The sequence below is a fragment of the Pseudophryne corroboree genome, chromosome 1, assembly GCF_028390025.1.
Source record: "Pseudophryne corroboree isolate aPseCor3 chromosome 1, aPseCor3.hap2, whole genome shotgun sequence".
Classification (NCBI taxonomy): domain Eukaryota; kingdom Metazoa; phylum Chordata; class Amphibia; order Anura; family Myobatrachidae; genus Pseudophryne; species Pseudophryne corroboree.
In genome coordinates, this window is record NC_086444.1 from 253,846,013 (window position 1) to 253,862,852 (window position 16,840).

At 45.4% G+C, this 16,840-nt stretch overlaps 1 protein-coding gene across 3 annotated transcripts in view; it reads left to right on the top strand.

Moving 5' to 3' along the window:
- The window catches only part of SNCAIP (synuclein alpha interacting protein), a 449,424-nt gene that overhangs the window by 64,460 nt on the left and 368,124 nt on the right, over nucleotides 1–16,840 (top strand). The window lies entirely within an intron of this gene.

Sequence of the window (16,840 nt, forward strand, 5' to 3'; positions counted from 1 at the left end):
GCATTCACTAGGCATAAGCCATATCCCGGAAGTTGCGGGAAACTCCCGGTTTTTGCTGTATTTCTCTGCATCCCCGGAAGAGCGTCCAGATCTCCCGTATTCCTAGTGAAGTGGCAGAATGGGGAGACAATACCTGGAATTGTGGCTCTAAGTGGAGGGGACAGGACTAAATGATGCAAAATTGCACCATTTTCTCCTCGCCACTTCACCACAGATCCTCTAATCACAGCATTTTGCTGTGGTAGGGATGGGGCTTAATGATGTGACAGGCTAACCCCACCCCCCGAAGTGGCCAGCAACAGCATATATAAAACCTAGACTAGTATGGCATAAGCCCAACTCAGAATAGGACTCTAGCTACTGATTCACAAAATGGTTCTCTTGCATGTGTTTGCATTGTTGTTGCCCAGTTGCCATATTGCAAAATCCGTTTAGTGGCTGTAGAGAAACATCCGAGGTCCATGAGAATCAACAGGAGATATACAAAGTAGAGATGAGCGCCGGAAATTTTTCGGGTTTTGTGTTTTGGTTTTGGGTTCGGTTCCGCGGCCGTGTTTTGGGTTCGACCGCGTTTTGGCAAAACCTCACCGAATTTTTTTTGTCGGATTCGGGTGTGTTTTGGATTCGGGTGTTTTTTTCAAAAAACCCTAAAAAACAGCTTAAATCATAGAATTTGGGGGTAATTTTGATCCCAAAGTATTATTAACCTCAAAAAACATAATTTACACTCATTTTCAGCCTATTCTGAACACATCACACCTCACAATATTATTTTTAGTCCTAAAATTTGCACCGAGGTCGCTGTGTGAGTAAGATAAGCGACCCTAGTGGCCGACACAAACACCGGGCCCATCTAGGAGTGGCACTGCAGTGTCACGCAGGATGTCCCTTCCAAAAAACCCTCCCCAAACAGCACATGACGCAAAGAAAAAAAGAGGCGCAATGAGGTAGCTGACTGTGTGAGTAAGATTAGCGACCCTAGTGGCCGACACAAACACCGGGCACATCTAGGAGTGGCACTGCAGTGTCACGCAGGATGTCCCTTCCAAAAAACCCTCCCCAAACAGCACATGACGCAAAGAAAAAAAGAGGCGCAATGAGGTAGCTGTGTGAGTAAGATTAGCGACCCTAGTGGCCGACACAAACACCGGGCCCATCTAGGAGTGGCACTGCAGTGTCACGCAGGATGTCCCTTCCAAAAAACCCTCCCCAATCAGCACATGATGCAAAGAAAAATAAAAGAAAAAAGAGGTGCAAGATGGAATTATCCTTGGGCCCTCCCACCCACCCTTATGTTGTATAAACAAAACAGGACATGCACACTTTAACCAACCCATCATTTCAGTGACAGGGTCTGCCACACGACTGTGACTGATATGACGGGTTGGTTTGGACCCCCCCCAAAAAAGAAGCAATTAATCTCTCCTTGCACAAACTGGCTCTACAGAGGCAAGATGTCCACCTCATCTTCACCCTCCGATATATCACCGTGTACATCCCCCTCCTCACAGATTATCAATTCGTCCCCACTGGAATCCACCATCTCAGCTCCCTGTGTACTTTGTGGAGGCAATTGCTGCTGGTCAATGTCTCCGCGGAGGAATTGATTATAATTCATTTTAATGAACATCATCTTCTCCACATTTTCTGGATGTAACCTCGTACGCCGATTGCTGACAAGGTGAGCGGCGGCACTAAACACTCTTTCGGAGTACACACTTGTGGGAGGGCAACTTAGGTAGAATAAAGCCAGTTTGTGCAAGGGCCTCCAAATTGCCTCTTTTTCCTGCCAGTATAAGTACGGACTGTGTGACGTGCCTACTTGGATGCGGTCACTCATATAATCCTCCACCATTCTATCAATGTTGAGAGAATCATATGCAGTGACAGTAGACGACATGTCCGTAATCGTTGTCAGGTCCTTCAGTCCGGACCAGATGTCAGCATCAGCAGTCGCTCCAGACTGCCCTGCATCACCGCCAGCGGGTGGGCTCGGAATTCTGAGCCTTTTCCTCGCACCCCCAGTTGCGGGAGAATGTGAAGGAGGAGATGTTGACAGGTCGCGTTCCGCTTGACTTGACAATTTTGTCACCAGCAGGTCTTTCAACCCCAGCAGACCTGTGTCTGCCGGAAAGAGAGATCCAAGGTAGGCTTTAAATCTAGGATCGAGCACGGTGGCCAAAATGTAGTGCTCTGATTTCAACAGATTGACCACCCGTGAATCCTTGTTAAGCGAATTAAGGGCTGCATCCACAAGTCCCACATGCCTAGCGGAATCGCTCCGTGTTAGCTCCTTCTTCAATGCCTCCAGCTTCTTCTGCAAAAGCCTGATGAGGGGAATGACCTGACTCAGGCTGGCAGTGTCTGAACTGACTTCACGTGTGGCAAGTTCAAAGGGCATCAGAACCTTGCACAACGTTGAAATCATTCTCCACTGCACTTGAGACAGGTGCATTCCATCTCCTATATCGTGCTCAATTGTATAGGCTTGAATGGCCTTTTGCTGCTCCTCCAACCTCTGAAGCATATAGAGGGTTGAATTCCACCTCGTTACCACTTCTTGCTTCAGATGATGGCAGGGCAGGTTCAGTAGTTTTTGGTGGTGCTCCAGTCTTCTGTACGTGGTGCCTGTACGCCGAAAGTGTCCCGCAATTTTTCTGGCCACCGACAGCATCTCTTGCACGCCCCTGTCGTTTTTTTAAAAATTCTGCACCACCAAATTCAAGGTATGTGCAAAACATGGGACGTGCTGGAATTTGCCCATATTTAATGCACACACAATATTGCTGGCGTTGTCCGATGCCACAAATCCACAGGAGAGTCCAATTGGGGTAAGCCATTCCGCGATGATCTTCCTCAGTTGCCGTAAGAGGTTTTCAGCTGTGTGCGTATTCTGGAAAGCGGTGATACAAAGCGTAGCCTGCCTAGGAAAGAGTTGGCGTTTGCGAGATGCTGCTACTGGTGCCGCCGCTGCTGTTCTTGCGGCGGGAGTCCATACATCTACCCAGTGGGCTGTCACAGTCATATAGTCCTGACCCTGCCCTGCTCCACTTGTCCACATGTCCGTGGTTAAGTGGACATTGGGTACAACTGCATTTTTTAGGACACTGGTGAGTCTTTTTCTGACGTCCGTGTACATTCTCGGTATCGCCTGCCTAGAGAAGTGGAACCTAGATGGTATTTGGTAACGGGGGCACACTGCCTCAATAAATTGTCTAGTTCCCTGTGAACTAACGGCGGATACCGGACGCACGTCTAACACCAACATAGTTGTCAAGGACTCAGTTATCCGCTTTGCAGTAGGATGACTGCTGTGATATTTCATCTTCCTCGCAAAGGACTGTTGAACAGTCAATTGCTTACTGGAAGTAGTACAAGTGGGCTTACGACTTCCCCTCTGGGATGACCATCGACTCCCAGCGGCAACAACAGCAGCGCCAGCAGCAGTAGGCGTTACACGCAAGGATGCATCGGAGGAATCCCAGGCAGGAGAGGACTCGTCAGACTTGCCAGTGACATGGCCTGCAGGACTATTGGCATTCCTGGGGAAGGAGGAAATTGACACTGAGGGAGTTGGTGGGGTGGTTTGCGTGAGCTTGGTTACAAGAGGAAGGGATTTACTGGTCAGTGGACTGCTTCCGCTGTCACCCAAAGTTTTTGAACTTGTCACTGACTTATTATGAATGCGCTGCAGGTGACGTATAAGGGAGGATGTTCCGAGGTGGTTAACGTCCTTACCCCTACTTATTACAGCTTGACAAAGGGAACACACGGCTTGACACCTGTTGTCCGCATTTCTGGTGAAATACCTCCACACCGAAGAGCTGATTTTTTTGGTATTTTCACCTGGCATGTCAACGGCCATATTCCTCCCACGGACAACAGGTGTCTCCCCGGGTGCCTGACTTAAACAAACCACCTCACCATCAGAATCCTCCTGGTCAATTTCCTCCCCAGCGCCAGCAACACCCATATCCTCCTCATCCTGGTGTACTTCAACACTGACATCTTCAATCTGACTATCAGGAACTGGACTGCGGGTGCTCCTTCCAGCACTTGCAGGGGGCATGCAAATAGTGGAAGGCGCATGCTCTTCACGTCCAGTGTTGGGAAGGTCAGGCATCGCAAACGACACAATTGGACTCTCCTTGTGGATTTGGGATTTCAAAGAACGCACAGTTCTTTGCGGTGCTTTTGCCAGCTTGAGTCTTTTCAGTTTTCTAGCGAGAGGCTGAGTGCTTCCATCCTCATGTGAAGCTGAACCACTAGCCATGAACATAGGCCAAGGCCTCAGCCGTTCCTTGCCACTCCGTGTGGTAAATGGCATATTGGCAAGTTTACGCTTCTCCTCCGACAATTTTATTTTAGGTTTTGGAGTCCTTTTTTTTCTGATATTTGGTGTTTTGGATTTGACATGCTCTGTACTATGACATTGGGCATCGGCCTTGGCAGACGACGTTGCTGGCATTTCATCGTCTCGGCCATGACTAGTGGCAGCAGCTTCAGCACGAGGTGGAAGTGGATCTTGATCTTTCCCTAATTTTGGAACCTCAACTTTTTTGTTCTCCATATTTTATAGGCAGAACTAAAAGGCACCTCAGGTAAACAATGGAGATGGATGGATTGGATACTAGTATACAATTATGGACGGACTGCCACGGTTAGGTGGTATAAAAAAACCACGGTTAGGTGGTATATATTATAATAATAATACAATTATGGATGGACGGACTGCCTGCCGACTGCCGACACAGAGGTAGCCACAGCCGTGAACTACCGCACTGTACACTGGTTGATAAAGAGATAGTAGTATACTCGTAACAACTAGTATGACACTATGACGACGGTATAAAGAATGAAAAAAAAACCACGGTTAGGTGGTATATATTATAATAATAATACAATTATGGATGGACGGACTGCCTGCCGACTGCCGACACAGAGGTAGCCACAGCCGTGAACTACCGCACTGTACACTGGTTGATAAAGAGATAGTAGTATACTCGTAACAACTAGTATGACACTATGACGACGGTATAAAGAATGAAAAAAAAACCACGGTTAGGTGGTATATATTATAATAATAATACAATTATGGATGGACGGACTGCCTGCCGACTGCCGACACAGAGGTAGCCACAGCCGTGAACTACCGCACTGTACACTGGTTGATAAAGAGATAGTAGTATACTCGTAACAACTAGTATGACACTATGACGACGGTATAAAGAAAGAAAAAAAAATACCACAGTTAGGTGGTATATATTATAATAATAATACAATTATGGATGGACGGACTGCCTGCCGACTGCCGACACAGAGGTAGCCACAGCCGTGAACTACCGCACTGTACACTGGTTGATAAAGAGATAGTAGTATACTCGTAACAACTAGTATGACACTATGACGACGGTATAAAGAATGAAAAAAAAACCACGGTTAGGTGGTATATATTATAATAATAATACAATTATGGATGGACGGACTGCCTGCCGACTGCCGACACAGAGGTAGCCACAGCCGTGAACTACCGCACTGTACACTGGTTGATAAAGAGATAGTAGTATACTCGTAACAACTAGTATGACACTATGACGACGGTATAAAGAATGAAAAAAAAACCACGGTTAGGTGGTATATATTATAATAATAATACAATTATGGATGGACGGACTGCCTGCCGACTGCCGACACAGAGGTAGCCACAGCCGTGAACTACCGTACTGTACACTGGTTGATAAAGAGATAGTAGTATACTCGTAACAACTAGTATGACACTATGACGACGGTATAAAGAATGAAAAAAAAACCACGGTTAGGTGGTATATATTATAATAATAATACAATTATGGATGGACGGACTGCCTGCCGACTGCCGACACAGAGGTAGCCACAGCTGTGAACTACCGCACTGTACACTGGTTGATAAAGAGATAGTAGTATACTCGTAACAACTAGTATGACACTATGACGACGGTATAAAGAAAGAAAAAAAAATACCACAGTTAGGTGGTATATATTATAATAATAATACAATTATGGATGGACGGACTGCCTGCCGACTGCCGACACAGAGGTAGCCACAGCCGTGAACTACCGCACTGTACACTGGTTGATAAAGAGATAGTAGTATACTCGTAACAACTAGTATGACACTATGACGACGGTATAAAGAATGAAAAAAAAACCACGGTTAGGTGGTATATATTATAATAATAATACAATTATGGATGGACGGACTGCCTGCCGACTGCCGACACAGAGGTAGCCACAGCCGTGAACTACCGCACTGTACACTGGTTGATAAAGAGATAGTAGTATACTCGTAACAACTAGTATGACACTATGACGACGGTATAAAGAATGAAAAAAAAACCACGGTTAGGTGGTATATATTATAATAATAATACAATTATGGATGGACGGACTGCCTGCCGACTGCCGACACAGAGGTAGCCACAGCCGTGAACTACCGCACTGTACACTGGTTGATAAAGAGATAGTAGTATACTCGTAACAACTAGTATGACACTATGACGACGGTATAAAGAATGAAAAAAAAACCACGGTTAGGTGGTATATATTATAATAATAATACAATTATGGATGGACGGACTGCCTGCCGACTGCCGACACAGAGGTAGCCACAGCCGTGAACTACCGCACTGTACACTGGTTGATAAAGAGATAGTAGTATACTCGTAACAACTAGTATGACACTATGACGACGGTATAAAGAATGAAAAAAAAACCACGGTTAGGTGGTATATATTATAATAATAATACAATTATGGATGGACGGACTGCCTGCCGACTGCCGACACAGAGGTAGCCACAGCCGTGAACTACCGCACTGTACACTGGTTGATAAAGAGATAGTAGTATACTCGTAACAACTAGTATGACACTATGACGACGGTATAAAGAAAGAAAAAAAAATACCACGGTTAGGTGGTATATATTGTAATACAATTATGGATGGACGGACTGCCTGCCGAGTTCCGACTGCCGACACAGAGGTAGCCACAGCCGTGAACTACCGCACTGTACTGTGTCTGCTGCTAATATAGACTGGTTGATAAAGAGATAGTATACAATACATACAACAATATACTACTATACTGGTGGTCAGGCACTGGTCACCACTAGTCACACTGGCAGTGGCACTCCTGCAGCAAAAGTGTGCACTGTTTAATTTTAAATTAATATAATATTATGTACTCCTGGGGGCTCCTGCTATAACAACCTGCAGTGCTCCCCAGTCTCCCCCACAATTATTATAAGCTTTGCCTTTTATACATTGATGTGCAGCACACTGGGCTGAGCTGAGTGCACACAGACTGAGTCACACTGTGTGACTGGCTGCTGCTGTGTATCGTTTTTTTTCAGGCAGAGAACGGATATAGCAGAGAACGGATATATTATATTAAAATAAATAAAAGTTAACTAACAACAACTGCACTGGTCACTGTGGTAAACTCTGTCTGACTCTGCACAATCTCTCTCTCTCTTCTAATCTAATTTCTAATGGAGAGGACGCCAGCCACGTCCTCTCCCTATCAATCTCAATGCACGTGTGAAAATGGCGGCGACGCGCGGCTCCTTATATAGAATCCGAGTCTCGCGAGAATCCGACAGCGTCATGATGACGTTCGGGCGCGCTCGGGTTAACCGAGCAAGGCGGGAGGATCCGAGTCTGCTCGGACCCGTGAAAAAAACATGAAGTTCGTGCGGGTTCGGATTCAGAGAAACCGAACCCGCTCATCTCTAATACAAAGATGTGTTTCTTTGCTACAGCGCATGTGAAATTTGCTAGATGCGGCCGCATATGGAGCTGTGTGTGACCCATTAATATTCTGTCCACTATTGGAACCAGAAGAGAATCCTCATGTGGTATTTCAGTGCTTTTCTCTTCATTTATAATGTGTAGTTTATTATCGTCCTGTTTTTTTGCAGAATGTTTATTGGAAGTCGCCTGCATCAGATAAATTAGTGCTTGCATGGTGATCTGGTGATAGATATCTGGCTGTTTTCCTTTTGTACTTAGAAAAGGAGTATAACATTAATGAGAAATGTTCCATAAATAAGGCCCTAAAACTCTTTTCATTAAAGAGCCAAGATAAAAATATCCTTGGCATGTCAAAGGATTATTCTCAGTATCTGGTCTGGACTCAAGAATCTCTACTCATTTTGTCTGATGTGAACTGGTAACAGGACGCTTCAGTTAGACATACTTTATTATTCTTATTATCCTTTATTTATAAAGCGTTGACATATTACACAGTTCTGTACCTTGAGGGGTTCATGATCCCAAGTTACATAGTGACTTCAGATTGTACAATCATGGCTTGTTTATTGTTTATACGGACCAATGATATTTACTGCCTGACAAAGTATGCTGAATGTTGTGGTTCAACAAAACCTGGTGACACAATTAAAGTGATACCTTAATTTTAGTGATGTGTCAACAATCACATTTCCATTGTATATATTAATTGTGGGCCTGATTCTGAGATATACGTAAATCCAATATGTACATAAATTTCCAGTGTTTAATGATCTGCGCAAGTGCAGATCTGGTCCTGCAACGTCGCTTGCAGTGTCCCGAAAGGTGTAGCATGATTTACACGCTTCTAGTGTTTGGGGCGGCATCAGGGAGCAATGCAGAAAATGGGGGTCTTGTCGACCTCATATTTTGAACAGGGAGAAAGGCTTCACTGGCCGCAGCAGCATGTAAGCATCGGACAATCTGAGTAACCTGAGGTTTACTTAGATGGCTGATTTTTACAAACTTGATCGGACGCGGCGTCCTTTTACTTAAAATGCCTCCTGTGTCTTTTGCATAATTTTGTACGCAGCCACTGTGTATAAAGATGTTGCCATTAACGTCCACTTCTGAACTGGCCCCTGTACATTACATACATGACATTAAGGACCGGCTACAAAAATGCAGTGGAAAATCATTTTTCTGTTGTCACACATCTACTTTTGCGCAGATGCACCCATATTTACATTATAGAGCATTGATTTGTAGGCCAAGATAGTGGCATCTTTAGGATTGCAAAGTTAGCTGAATGATATGTAACTGGACATTTTCTGCTCATTTTGCATTAGGAGCACAATCGGTATTTAAATGTAAAAACTATAGATTATTTTTTGGGGATTAGCTTTTTTTGAATGAGCTGGTTAAGGTGGAGAAAGCATTTTAGGGGTGTTTTTTTCCCTCTAGGAGCTTTTTCCTCCATTTTCATTTCCTCCATTTTGGAACCTGCTTTATATATGAGGATGGAAGAAAAGGGCACAGCGTAAGAGGTTATGCCGTGTACACAAAAACTGGGTTAGAAGCTTCGGCAGTAATGTGTATTGGCCCTCATTCCGAGTTGTTCGCTCGGTATTTTTCATCGCATCGCAGTGAAAATCCGCTTAGTACGCATGCGCAATGTTCGCACTGCGACTGCGCCAAGTAACTTTACTATGAAGAAAGTATTTTTACTCACGGCTTTTTCCTCGCTCCGGCGAACGTAATGTGATTGACAGGAAATGGGTGTTACTGGGCGGAAACACGGCGTTTCAGGGGCGTGTGGCTGAAAACGCTACCGTTTCCGGAAAAAACGCAGGAGTGGCCGGGGAAACGGTGGGAGTGCCTGGGCGAACGCTGGGTGTGTTTGTGACGTCAACCAGGAACGACAAGCACTGAAATGATCGCACAGGCAGAGTAAGTCTGGAGCTACTCTGAAACTGCTAAGTAGTTAGTAATCGCATTATTGCGAATACATCGGTCGCAATTTTATGAAGCTAAGATTCACTCCCAGTAGGCGGCGGCTTAGCGTGTGTAACTCTGCTAAAATCGCCTTGCGACCGATCAACTCGGAATGAGGGCCATTATTTTTATGACTTCCCAAAAAGTGCTGCAGCACGGTTTTACAACTGTTTTAGTTACTGTCTCACGAGGGAAGTATAATGTGATTAATTGCAGTAAATATGTTGTAGCTGGCAACTTTGTTTTATTGGAGCAGCTTAATAAATGTTTTATCTGGCAATTTTATTTATTTTTTATTAGTATTATATAAGCGCCATAGTTATGCTTAAATTCCACTGGCTTCCAACTTCTGAAATCTATTTTCCAGTATGTAGGTGCTAAAAAGAGAGATCTCGTGACTGATGAGTTATGATGCCAGTATTGCGAGAGGGATGACTTTGGTATTGTACGTTGCTCTCACATGTGGTTCCAATGTATTCACTGAAAATCTCTATTACTTCATATTTCTCTATCGTCCTAGTGGATGCTGGGGTTCCTGAAAGGACCATGGGGAATAGCGGCTCCGCAGGAGACAGGGCACAAAAGTAAAGCTTTTCCGATCAGGTGGTGTGCACTGGCTCCTCCCCCTATGACCCTCCTCCAGACTCCAGTTAGATTTTTGTGCCCGGCCGAGAAGGGTGCAATTCTAGGTGGCTCTCCTAAAGAGCTGCTTAGAGAAAGTTTAGCTTAGGTTTTTTATTTTACAGTGAGTCCTGCTGGCAACAGAATCACTGCAACGAGGGACTGAGGGGAGAAGAAGTGAACTCACCTGCGTGCAGGATGGATTGGCTTCTTGGCTACTGGACATCAGCTCCAGAGGGACGATCACAGGTACAGCCTGGATGGTCACCGGAGCCGCGCCGCCGGCCCCCTTGCAGATGCTGAAGTTAGAAGAGGTCCAGAATCGGCGGCTGAAGACTCTGACAGTCTTCTAAAGGTAGCGCACAGCACTGCAGCTGTGCGCCATTTTCCTCTCAGCACACTTCACACGCTGTCACTGAGGGTGCAGGGCGCTGGGGGGGGGCGCCCTGGGAGGCAAATGTAAACCTATATACTGGCTAAAAATACCTCACATATAGCCCCCAGAGGCTATATGGAGATATTTAACCCCTGCCAAACTTCACTAAAGAGCGGGAGACGAGCCCGCCGGAAAAGGGGCGGGGCCTATCTCCTCAGCACACAGCGCCATTTTTTCTCTCACAGAAAGGCTGGAGAGAAGGCTCCCAGGCTCTCCCCTGCACTGCACTACAGAAACAGGGTTTAAACAGAGAGGGGGGCACTAATTGGCGATATAAATATATATATAAAGATGCTATTAGGGAGAAACACTTATATAAGGTTGTCCCTATGTAATTATAGCGTTTTTTGGTGTGTGCTGGCAAACTCTCCCTCTGTCTCTCCAAAGGGCTAGTGGGGTCCTGTCCTCTGTCAGAGCATTCCAGGTGTGTGTGCTGTGTGTCGGTACGTGTGTGTCGACATGTATGAGGATGATGTTGGAGGAGGCGGAGAAATTGCCTGTAATGGTGATGTCACTCTCTAGGGAGTCGACACCGGAATGGATGGCTTATTTAGGGAATTACGTGAAAATGTCAACACGCTGCAAGGTCGGTTGACGACATGAGACGGCCGACAAACAATTAGTACCGGTCCAGGCGTCTCAGAAACACCGTCAGGGGTTTTTAAAAAAACGCCCATTTACCTCAGTCGGTCGACACAGACACAGACACGGACACTGAATCCAGTGTCGACGGTGAATAAACAAACGTATTCCTCATTAGGGCCACACGTTAAGGGCAATGAAGGAGGTGTTACATATTTCTGATACTACAAGTACCACAAAAAAGGGTATTATGTGGGAGTGAAAAAACTACCTGTAGTTTTTCCTGAATCAGATAAAATAAAATGAAGTGTGTGATGATGCGTGGGTTTACCCCGATAGCAAATATTGGCGTTATACCCTTTCCCGCCAGAAGTTAGGAAAACACCCCTTAGGGTGGATAAGGCGCTCACACGCTTATCAAGTGGCGTTACCGTCTCCAGATACGGCCGCCCTCAAGGAGCCAGCTGATAGGCAGCTGGAAAAATATCCTAAAAAGTATATACACACATACGGTGGTTATACTGCGACCAGCGATCGCCATCAGCCTGGAGATGCAGTGCTGGGTTGGCTTGGTCGAATTCCCTGACTAAAAATATTTTATTGATATAGAGCATTTAATAGGATGCATTCTATATATATGTATGCGAGATGCACAGAGGGATATTTGCACTCTGGCATCAAGATAAGTGCGTTGTCCATATCTCCCAGAAGATGTCATGGACACGACAGTGGTCAGGTGATACAGATCCCATACGGCACATGGAGTATTGCCGTATAAAGGGAAGGAGTTATTTGGGGTCGGTCCATCGGACCTGGGGGCCACGGCTACAGCTGGGAAATCCAACCTTTTTACCCCAAGTTACATCTCAGCAGAAAAAGACACTGTCTTTTCAGCCTCAATCCTTCCGTTTCCCATGTGGGCAAGCGGGCAAAAGGCCAGTCATATCTGCCCAGACATAGAGGAAAGGGAAGTAGACTGCAGCAGGCAGCCCCTTCCCAGGAAAAGAAGCCCTCCACCGCGTCTGCCAAGTCCTCAGCGTGACACTGGGGCCGTGCAAGCGGACTCAGGTGAGGTGGGGGGGTAGTCTCAAGAGTCTCAGCGCGCAGTGGGATCACTCGCAAGTTGACCCCTAGATCGTACAAGTATTATCCCAGGGGTACAGATTGGAGAGTCGAGACATTTTTTCCTCGCAGGTTCCTGAAGCCTGCTTTACCAACGGCTCCCTCCGACAGGGAGGCAGTATTGGGAAAAAATTCACATGCTGTATTTCCAGCAGGTGATAATCAAAGTACCCCTCCTACAACAAGGAAAAGGGTATTAGTCTTCCACACTATATTGTGGTACTGAAGCCAGACGGCTTGGTGAGACATAGTCTAAATCTGAAATCTTTGAACACTTACATAAAAAGGTTCAAATCAAGATGGAGTCACTCAGAGCAGTGATAGAGAACCGGAAAAAAGGGGACTATATGGTGTCCCTGGACATCAAGGATTACCTCCATGTCCAAATTTGCCCTTCTCAACAAGGGTACCTCTGGTTCGTGATACAGAACTGTCAATATCAGTTTCAGACGCTGCCGTTGAATTATCCACGGCACCCCGGGCCTTTACCAAGGTAATGGCCGAAAAGATGATTCTTAAAAGAAGAAAGGCATCTTAATTATCCCTTACTTGGACGATATCCTGAAAGGGGCAAGCTTCCAGAGAACAGTTGGAGGTCGGAAAAGAAGTAGTTCTACGACAGCACGAGTGGATTCTAAATATTCCAAAAATCGCAGCTGTTTTCCGATGATACGTCTGCTGTTCCTAGGAATGATTCTGGGCATAGTCCAGAAAGAGGTATTTCTCCTGGAGGGGAAAGCCAGGGAGTTATCCGACCTAGTCAGAAACCTCCTAAAACCAGGCCAAGTATCAGTGCATCAATGCACAGGAGTCCTGGGAAAAATGGTGGCTTCTTACGAAGCGATTCCATTCGGCAGATCTCACGCAAAAACTTTTCAGGGGGATTTGCGGGACGAATGGTCCGGATCGCATCTTCAGATGCATCAGCGGATAACCCTGTCTCCAAGGACAAGGGTGTCTCTTCTGTGGGGGCTGCAGAGTGCTCATCTTCTAGAGGGCAGCACATTCAGCATTCAGGACTGTGTTCTGGTGACCACGGATGCCAGTCTGAGAGGCTGGGGAACAGTCACACAGGGAAGAAATTTCCAAGGAAGTGTGGTCAAGTCTGGAGATTTCTCTCCACATGAATATACTGGAGCTAAGGGCAATTTACGATGCTCTGAGCCTAGGAAGACCTCTGCTTCAAAGTCAACCGGTGCTGATCCAGTAGGACATCATCATGGCAGTCGCCCACGTAAACAGACGGGGCGGCACAAGAAGCAGGAGGGCAATGACAGCAAGGATTCTTCGCTGGGCGAAAAATCATGTGATAACACTGTCAGCAGTGTTCATTCCGGGAGTGGACAACTAGGAAGATTTCCTCAGCATGAATGAATTCCACCCGGAAAAGTGGGAACTTCATCTGGAAGTTTCCACATGTTTGTAAACCGTTGGGAAAGACCAAAGGTGGTTATGATGGCGTCCCACATGAAGCGCCAGGTCTAGAGACCCTCAGGCAATAGCTGGGACGCTCTGGTAACACCGTGGGTGTACCAGTCGGTGTATGTGTTCCCTCCTCTGCCTTTCATACCCAGTGTATGGAGAATGATAGGAAGGAGAGGAGTAAGAACTATACTCGTGGCTCCGGTTTGGCCAAGAAGAACTTGGTACCCGGAACTTCAAGAGATACTAGAAAGGATCTTGATTCAGCAAGAATCATGTCTGTTCCATGACTTACCGCAGCCGCGTTGACGGGTGAACGCCGGATCCTAAGGGAAAAAGGCATTCCGGAAGAGGTCATCCCTACCCTGGTCAGAGCCAGGAAGGAGGTGACCGCACAACATTATCACTGCTTAGGTGAAAATGTGTTCCATGGTGTGAGGCCAGGAAGGCTCCACGGAAGAATTTCAACTACGTTAATTCCTACATTTCCTGCAAACAGGAGTGTATATGGGTCTCAAATTGGGGTCCATTAAGGTTCAAATTTCGACCGGTCGATTTTCTTCCAGAAAGAAATTGGCTTCAGTTCCTGAAGTCCAGAAGTTGTTAAGGGAGTACTGCATATACAACCCCCTTTTGATGTCTCCAGTGGCACTGGGCGATCTCAACGTAGTTTGGGATTCCTAAAATCACATTGGTTTAAACAACTCAAATCTGTGGATTTGATATATCTCACATGGAAAGCGACCATGCTGTTGGTCCTGGCCTCGGCCAGGCGAGTGTCAGAATTGGCGGCTTTATCTCACAAAGCCATATCTGATTGTCCATTCGGACAGAGCAAAGCTGTGGACTCGTCCCCAGTTTCTCCCTAAGGTGGTGTCAGCGTTTCACCTGAACCAGCTTATTGTGGTACCTGCGGCTACTAGGGACTTGGAGGACTCCAAGTTGCTGGATGTTGTCAGGGCCCTGAAAATATAGTTTCCAGGTCGGCTGGAGTCAGGAAATCTGACTTGCTGTTTATCCTGTATGCACCCAACAAGCTGGGTGCTCCTGCTTCTAAGCAGACTATTGCTCGTTGGATTTGTAGTACAATTCAGCTTGCACATTCTGTGGCAGGCTTGCCACAGCAAAAAATATGTAAATGCCCATTCCACAAGGAAGGTGGGCTCATCTTGGGCGGCTGCCCGAGGGGTCTCGGCATTACAACTCTGCCGAGCAGCTACGTGGTCGGGGGAGAACACGTTTGTAAAATTCTACAAATTTGATACCCTGCCAAAAAGAGGACCTGGAGTTCTCTCATTCGGTGCTGCAGAGTCATCCGCACTCTCCCGCCCGTTTGGGAGCTTTGGTATAATCCCCATGGTCCTTTCAGGAACCCCAGCATCCACTAGGACGATAGAGAAAATAAGAATTTACTTACCGATAATTCTATTTCTCGGAGTCCGTAGTGGATGCTGGGCGCCCATCCCAAGTGCGGATTATTCTGCAATACTTGTACATAGTTATTGTTACAAAAATCGGGTTATTGTTGTAGGAAGCCGTCTTTCAGAGGCTCCTTTTGTTATCATACTGTTAACTGGGTTTAGATCACAAGTTGTACGGTGTGATTGGTGTGGCTGGTATGAGTCTTACCCGGGATTCAAAATTCCTCCCTTATTGTGTACGCTCGTCCGGGCACAGTACCTAACTGGAGTCTGGAGGAGGGTCATAGGGGGAGGAGCCAGTGCACACCACCTGATCGGAAAAGCTTTACTTTTGTGCCCTGTCTCCTGCGGAGCCGCTATTCCCCATGGTCCTTTCAGGAACCCCAGCATCCACTACGGACTCCGAGAAATAGAATTATCGGTAAGTAAATTCTTATTTTATTCTTAGTTTCCAAGTTACCAAATTTATTCTACACTTGGGCTTCCACTGATTTTTGACTAGCTTTAACTATTGTAGATATAAGAGAGTAGCTTGTTTCCCACGTTCAGTCGGATTTTATTGCAATTAATAAAACTATAGGTACAGTAGTGAGCAGAAATGGAAAACCTTGGAGAAGTAAGGGACATCAAGCGTATTGAAAGTATGGGCTCCCACCCAGGCATGACTTGTAAGATATTTATTAAAAGATTCTCCCCATAGCAAAAGTAATGTATATAGAATAGATACGTACATAAATACATGTCTAGTCGGACTACAAAAGAGGACCACAGTGAGTTTAAATTATGGGTTGCTATTGACAGGAGCATCAATGAGTGTGATAGCTCAGCATACAAAGGGCAACGGTGGGTATCATTATAGCTGTGTATTTGTTTAAGTGGCCTAGCAGTTGATAACCACTCGTAGGCATAAAAGAAAAACAACTTTAATACTAAGTCATCTTTAATAAAACAAACACTCAGACACAAATTATTATCATGAGCTTTAATTGATTATACAGGTTGAGTATCCCTTATCCAAAATGCTTGGGACAAGAAGTATTTTGGATATCTGATTTTTCCGTATTTTGGAATAATTGCATACCATAATGAGATATCATGGTGATGGGACCTAAGTCTAAGCACAGAATGCATTTATGTTTCATATACACCTTATACACACAGCCTGAAGGTAATTTTAGCCAATATTTTTTTATAACTTTGTGCATTAAATAAAGTGTGTCTACATTCACACAATTCAGTTATGTTTCATATACACCTTATACACACAGCCTGAAGGTCATTAAATACAATATTTGTAATAACTTTGTGTATTAAACAAAGTTTGTGTACAATGAGCCATCATAAAACAAATGTTTCACTATATCAGTCCTACTCAAAAAATTCCGTATTTCGGAATATTTGGATATGGGATACTCAACTTGTAATATAAATGGGTGTCTGAGAGCTAAACTAACTTAAACCGGTGTTGGGTAACTA